Below are 7,596 nucleotides of genomic sequence, written 5' to 3' on the forward strand. Positions count from 1 at the left end.
TTCGGCAGCGGTTCTGTGTGCTCTCTTGTTGTCTGTGTTTACCCCGATTCATTTTCCTTCTACAATTATGTTTATATTATTTTTGTAATACACTCACCTAAAGGATTATTAGGAACACCTGTTAAATTTCTCATTAATGCAATTATCTAATCAACCAATCACATGGCAGTTGCTTCAATGCATTTAGGGGTGTGGTCCTGGTCAAGACAATCTCCTGAACTCCAAACTGAATGTCAGAATGGGAAAGAAAGATGATTTAAGCAATTTTGAGCGTGGCATGGTTGTTGGTGCCAGACGGGCCGGTCTGAGTATTTCACAATCTGCTCAGTTACTGGGATTTTCACGCACAACCATTTCTAGGTTTACAAAGAATGGTGTGAAAAGGGAAAAACATCCAGTATGCGGCAGTCCTGTGGGCGAAAATGCCTTGTTGATGCTAGAGGTCAGAGGAGAATGGGCAGACTGATTCAAGCTGATAGAAGAGCAACTTTGACTGAAATAACCACTCGTTACAACCGAGGTATGCAGCAAAGCATTTGTGAAGCCACAACACGCACAACCTTGAGGCGGATGGGCTACAACAGCAGAAGACCCCACCGGGTACCACTCATCTCCACTACAAATAGGAAAAAGAGGCTACAATTTGCACGAGCTCACCAAAATTGGACAGTTGAAGACTGGAAAAATGTTGCCTGGCCTGATGAGTCTCGATTTCTGTTGAGACGTTCAGATGGTAGAGTCAGAATTTGGCGTAAACAGAATGAGAACATGGATCCATCATGCCTTGTTACCACTGTGCAGGCTGGTGGTGGTGGTGTAATGGTGTGGGGGATGTTTTCTTGGCACACTTTAGGCCCCTTAGTGCCAATTGGGCATCGTTTAAATGCCACAGCCTACCTGAGCATTGTTTCTGACCATGTCCATCCCTTTATGACCACCATGTACCCATCCTCTGATGGCTACTTCCGGCAGGATAATGCACCATGTCACAAAGCTGGAATCATTTCAAATTGGTTTCTTGAACATGACAATGAGTTCACTGTACTAAAATGGCCCCCACAGTCACCAGATCTCAACCCAATAGAGCATCTTTGGGATGTGGTGGAACGGGAGCTTCGTGCCCTGGATGTGCATCCCACAAATCTCCATCAACTGCAAGATGCTATCCTATCAATATGGGCCAACATTTCTAAAGAATGCTTTCAGCACCTTGTTGAATCAATGCCACGTAGAATTAAGGCAGTTCTGAAGGCGAAAGGGGGTCAAACACAGTAATTAGTATGGTGTTCCTAATAATCCTTTAGGTGAGTGTAAATCCCCTATTGAATGAGCTGTGTTGTGATGTCCTCAATTGTGTTATGGCTGCGGTCGTAACATAATTGTGGGCTCGTCCGAAACTATTATGTTTTGTTATTTTTTTTATTTTTTTGTGTAGAGGAAAATGTGTGATGTATTTTGCCTGTCCTGGAAAGTGTTTGGAGTACCTACTGTGGTCCCACGTGAGTATTTCCCCTATATTTTTGTAGTCGTCAGGTAGGTTGGACTAGGTTATTTTTTTATTTTTAGTGGTTATTCGGAGTGGGGGGTACGTTTCAGTTCAAGTGCGACTGATCTTGTAAATGGGATTGGTGCGCAGGTGTGCATGAGTTTAGCGTTTAAAGTCGCCACGAGCCCCTAACGCCACTGAAGACTAGGAGGTAAAAAGAAAAAAAATTGTTATAGGGTTTTCTGTGGGATCGCTGTTGGTTACAATTCGTTTTTTGAAGTGAAAAGTCCATTTCAAATTCGTAAAGTATGATTCCGTATAATGGCCGTGTTTGTTTAGTTGCGTAAAATTATCGTTAGTGAGAGCAAGTTGATTGTATAGGTGCATGCACAGCGTTTGTCGGTCGAAATGTCTTTGGTGGTGGATGCTTTTCAGGAATCTACACCTGAAGAACTGCTTTTATTGTATACAAAGGAGCAGTTGTTGCAGATAGCAGAGTTTTATAAACTAAAAATAGCCTCTAAGGATAGGAGTTTAAAGGACACTTTGCGGAGCATACTGAAAAGTAATCTTGTTAAGTTTGGTATTTTAGAAAGGCCCTTAGTAGAGGAAACTGCTGATGGAGATCATGCCATTCGTTTGAGAGAATTGGCTCTGAGAGAAAAACAGTTGGAGTTCGAAAAATTTGAGTTACGAAAGCATGAATTGGATCATCAGTTTGCATGAAAATGAATGGAAATGACCGCTAAGAAGGGTGCCGCTATCTCTGAGTTTGATGTGGGTCGAAATCGGAGGATGGTTCCTCCTTTTTGCGAAAGGGATGTTGAGAAATATTTTTGTCATTTTGAGAGAGTTGCTATTACTTTAAAGTGGCCTGCAGATTTTTGGTGTTTACTACTACAATGCGTGATCACTGGTAAGGCGCAAGAAGCTTACTCTGCCTTGACTATAGACGAAGCAACAGTTTATGAAACAGTAAAATCCGCCATTCTAAAAGTCTATGAATTAGTTCCGGAGGTGTATAGACAGCGTTTCAGACATTATGTAAAACTTTCTGATCAGACTAATGTGGAGTTTGCGCACGAGAAAGAGATATTGTTTGATCGATGGTGCGCGTCTAAGAAAGCTGAAAGCAGAGAACAGTTGCGACAACTACTGTTGGTGGAAGACTTTAAAAATGACTTACCTGCTGTTCTTTCTACATATATAAACGAACAGAAAGCTGAGACACTTCACAAGGCTGCTACATTAGCTGATGACTTTGTGCTGACGCATAAGGTTGCGTTTAAGGAGAAGTCATGGGACAGACCTCCTGTTGCTTCATCGTCTTAAGTTCTAAAAAGTCATCTGCCAATAAAACAATCGTTCCTTCTGATGACAGGTTTTGCTTTTATTGTAAAGCTTCTGGACATTTAATTCATTTAATCCAAAGTCTGTTGGTTTGATTTCAGGTGTTTTTTCATTTGACTCCATGATTCAGCCCGAGAAGGCTGGATATGGGCCGTTCCTGAATAATGGAACGGTGTCCATTTCTAGTTCAAATGAGTTTGTGCCAGTTAGCATCCTCCGAGATACTGGGGCTGCTTTATCATTCATTTTGGAGGGGGTATTACCATTGTCTGAGAAGACCGTTACTGGTACTTTTGCTCTAGTTCGAGGTTTCAAAATGGGAGTTACAGAAGTTCCGTTACACAGAATTCACCTGCAATCTAAATTGGTGTCGGGGAACATGATAGTAGGTGTTCGTTTGTCTCTACCAATTCCTGACATAACTTTCATCCTAGGAAACGATTTAGCTGGAGGCAGTGTGTGGAGTTGTTCAAATGTGCCACCTGAAGTTGTAACGTTACCTCTCGCTGCTACTGCTGATGAGTGTGCTGTAAAGTACCCTGATGTGTTTTCAGCATGTGCAGTCACACGCTCTATGGTTAAACCTGATGATATTCATATCTCAGAGTAGGTGGATTTAAGTTGATACGTTGTTTGTAAATCCTGATTTAACCAATTTGTCATCTGCTGCTCCATAGGAGGAACTAGATCCGCATTCTCTGAGTGCTGAAACAGGTTTTGAACCTCTTGGTGATTCGTCTTTGTCTTCTGATAAACTAATTGCTACTCAAAGGTCAGATCCTACTCTAGCTTCATTATTTGAATTAGTTCGTACAGAGCAGACGAATGGGAATGCACCCCAGGGATACTTGCTCAGAGATGGGATATTGATGAGAAAGTGGGCACCTTCTAACTCTTCTGATATCTGGAATACAGTCGATCAAATTGATTCCAGTAGGTTATCGAGACATGATATTAAGTGTGGCTCATGATGGTACGGCCGGTCATTTGGGTGTAAAAAAACATACCATCGAATTTTGCGTAATTTTTATTGGCCTGGTCTGAAGAAAGATGTTTCCCACTATTGTCAGACTAGTCATGTTTGTCAAATGGTAGGGAAGCCTAATAAAACTATTACTCCAGCTCCGTTGTTTCCCGTTCCCGTGGTGACTAAACCTTTTCAACACATAATCATTGATTGTGTTGGGCCTCTTCCCCGTTCAAAGTCTGGTTGTAAATACTTGCTGACAATAATGTGTGCGACTACACGTTTTTCCGAGGCGGTACCTTTACGTACTATAATGGCGAGAACGATATCTAAAGCACTCATTAAGTTCTTTACACTGTTCGGTTTACTGAAGGTAATCCAAAGCGATCAAGGTACTAATTTTACATCTCGTATGTTTTCGCAAGTGCTTAAACGTCTCCACATTAAGCATAATACTTCTTCTGCTTATCATCCTGAAAGTCAGGGTGCATTAGAAAGGTTTCATCAGACCTTGAAATCTATGTCTCGTGCTTATTGTTTTGAGCTAGAACAAGATTGGGAGGAGGGAATTCCATGGCTACTTTTTGCTTTGCGCGAGGTTGTGCAGGAATCACTCAGGTTTAGTCCCGCTGAATTGGTCTTTGGCCATACTCCGCATGGACCTTTGACAGTGTTGAAAGAAAATTAGCTATCCGATCAAAAATGTAAAACCCCTCCTGAGTATGTTACTGCTTTTCACACCCGTCTTCATAGAGTCCGTGAATTAGCTAAACAAAATCTTGAGAAAGTGCAGGGTAAAATGAAGGTCTGGTTTGATATGAAAGCTAGAGAACAAAGTTTTAGTCCGAGTGACAAAGTGTTGGTTTTGTTACTTGTGCTGGGAGGATCGCTGCAATCCAGGTATAGTGGTCCTTATGTAGTGGAAAATAAACTATCAGATCGAGATTAAGATCTTGATGTTCCTGATCGCCGTAAAAGTTCACCATATTAATATGATAAAGATCTACCATGAGAGGGAATCGAGTATTGAGAACGATGTGTGAGTCAGGACACGTCACATGTGGCGGAAACAAATCTCACCATTGTTTCTCAAAGAAGAGTAAGTGATGAAATAACAATATCAGCGTAATATTGAAACTATTTTTGAGTGTAACTCTATTTAAACCAGTGTTATTGAAATGTGTTTCCCTTGTTTAATCAAGAGGGGAGAAAAGTTCTCCATAGCCCCCTGTGTGTTTCAGGGCGAGCATGAAGCATCAGAGTGAGTTTTGCTCTCTTATTGATTTAAAAAAAGTAAATTTTTTGACACGCATACACATGAGCTATTACTCATGTGTATGCGTGTTTCATTGAAACAAGTAGAATCATAGTGTTACTCTAATTTCATGTGTTCCAAATATTGAGGTAAAGGAGTTCATGATATGCTGTGTTATCGCTCATATCCACCAAGCGCTACAGTACAGTACGATTCGGTACAGTAAACCCTGATTCGGCTTGCGTTTCCACTGCCAACTGTACCCTTACTTGATAGGCGTGGTGTATGGCGGAATGTAGCGATCAATGTTATTCTCGTGCAAAGAAGAAAGTGACGCAGTAAACAACAATGTAGGACATACAGCATATCTTGTTCTTTTTTCTTGGCATGTGCCTGTTTGTCACAAGACAAAAAAACAACAACAACAAAAAACATTGTGTTGCAACGGTATTGTGTTTCAAATGTATATAAAAAAAATGCCACCTCTTGTGTTGTCATTCCGCTTGTAGCATGCGCAAGTGACGATTCTCTGTAACCAATCAACGTTTTGCAGTGAGTCTAGCTCCACTCTTTAGGTACCGGACTACTGTGTCCGAACGGAAGGGTCCCAAAAGAGTGGTACAGTACGGTTCAGTATTTTGGTACCATTCACAACTTCTGACAATCGAAACCAAAATAATTGCATACCATACTGTACTGTACCATAATGCTCGGTGGAAATGAGCCATTAGTGTGTACCTGTGCCAGTGTGATTGTGAACGGTAAGTTTGAATCATTTATTTTATTTTTGAAGTTGTATGAGTGTGTTTATTCACTGTGATGTAAAATCAACTGAGTGTTAAATTGTGGAATGATGTTCATAATGTTTGAAATGTATTAATCCTACTCAAGAATGTAATGTGTAATGAAGTATTTCATTTTAATGTACTTTTCATGTAACTTAAGCAGCCTTATTTGGTTTTCATGCAGGAAAATGTTATACTTGAGTGTGTATATATATATATATATATATATTAGGGGTGTAACGGTTCACAAAATTCACGGTTCGGTTCGATAGATACACTTGTGTCACGGTTCGGTATGGTTCGGTACGTTTTCCATAGGCTACAGCAAAAATAAATAAATGCCAGAGAAATTTCCTTGATTTTAATTTTTTTTTCATTATTATTTTATTTAATGAAACTAACATCATCAAGTATGATTTATTTTTGTATTTTTTTGTTGCTTTTTTTTACTGAGCAATAATGGAGCTATACTTGACTCTTCTTATGAGCATATAAAACAAAACAGCTCCTTGGACAAAATGAAATGTAATATTGTAGTAGTAGGCTAGTTATAAACAAAGGTTTATTTTAGTTCAGATTAACATTTGAGGGCAGCAATTGTATTCATAATGTCAAAATAAAACAGACGTAATGTTACTTGAAAGTATTATAGCCCACTGTTCCTGACAAACTTCCATACCTTGCAGTTAGTGTTACTACAGCAAATCCATTCCACGGTGAATGTTGCTGATCTGTGGACACCGGCCAGTTCATTCATGGCACGATGTTTCTTCCTGGTTTCCACGTCAGCGCTGTTTGATCCGTTAATAACAGAGAAATGTGCATGTTTCTCACTAGATCTCGCAGCGATGTTATTACTTCAGTGGCGAATTCAAAAAGCATTTGAAATTCAAATGCTTTCTTTACTGGTCTGGATCTCTTAGCGCTGTGTGGTGTTGCTTGATCAGGCCCGCTCATAGGGCTCGCGAGTCCCGCTTCACAGGTCAAAACTGATAAACGGTCCACACAAACACAATAAGAGTAGCTCAGTTTCGTTCCTTACATTGCATTTGCCAGTTGATGTTGTGGTCGCGCTAGCCTCTATGAGCGCGCTTGCCACCCGCGACGCGCCTTCATTTGAAATAACGAAATTTTGGTCGGCAGAAAAAATGGTCCAACGAACCGTTCGGTACGTAATGCGTACCAAAATCCGAACCGAAAGCCTCATATCGAACGGTTCGATACGAATACGCGTATCGTTACACCCCTAAAAAAAAAAAAAAAAAAAAAATAATAATATATATATATATATATATATATATATATATATATATATATATATATATATATATATATTTTTTTTTTTTTTTTTTTACAGAATAAGAGGCTGCTACCATTGTTTATGTTAGCTAGTTTTGTGATTTATCACTAGCTGTTGTGAGAATAAGAAAAAAGAGACACTCATTTTGATGCGAGAACCAAATGTTATTGTTTAACAACTGAATACAAGCTTTAATTTTCCTACGCCAATTCCCCAAATTTGCATAGTTAATGCAGCACTTTTCCAAGTGCAGTCTGGATAAAAAGATTCTCTATTTAGATTATTCATCCTGTGTCTGGCATCATCACTAATTCACATCCCGGGCTACATATACTTGTTTAATTAGTGACACTTAGCCTACATTTTAAAATCTTTATTTGAATATGGCAACACTTTTATTTTAAAATCTTTATTTGAATATGGAAACAGTAATATAAAAAAAAAAAAAAATTA

This window comes from Leuciscus leuciscus, assembly GCF_965113295.1.
Source record: "Leuciscus leuciscus genome assembly, chromosome: 2".
Classification (NCBI taxonomy): domain Eukaryota; kingdom Metazoa; phylum Chordata; class Actinopteri; order Cypriniformes; family Leuciscidae; genus Leuciscus; species Leuciscus leuciscus.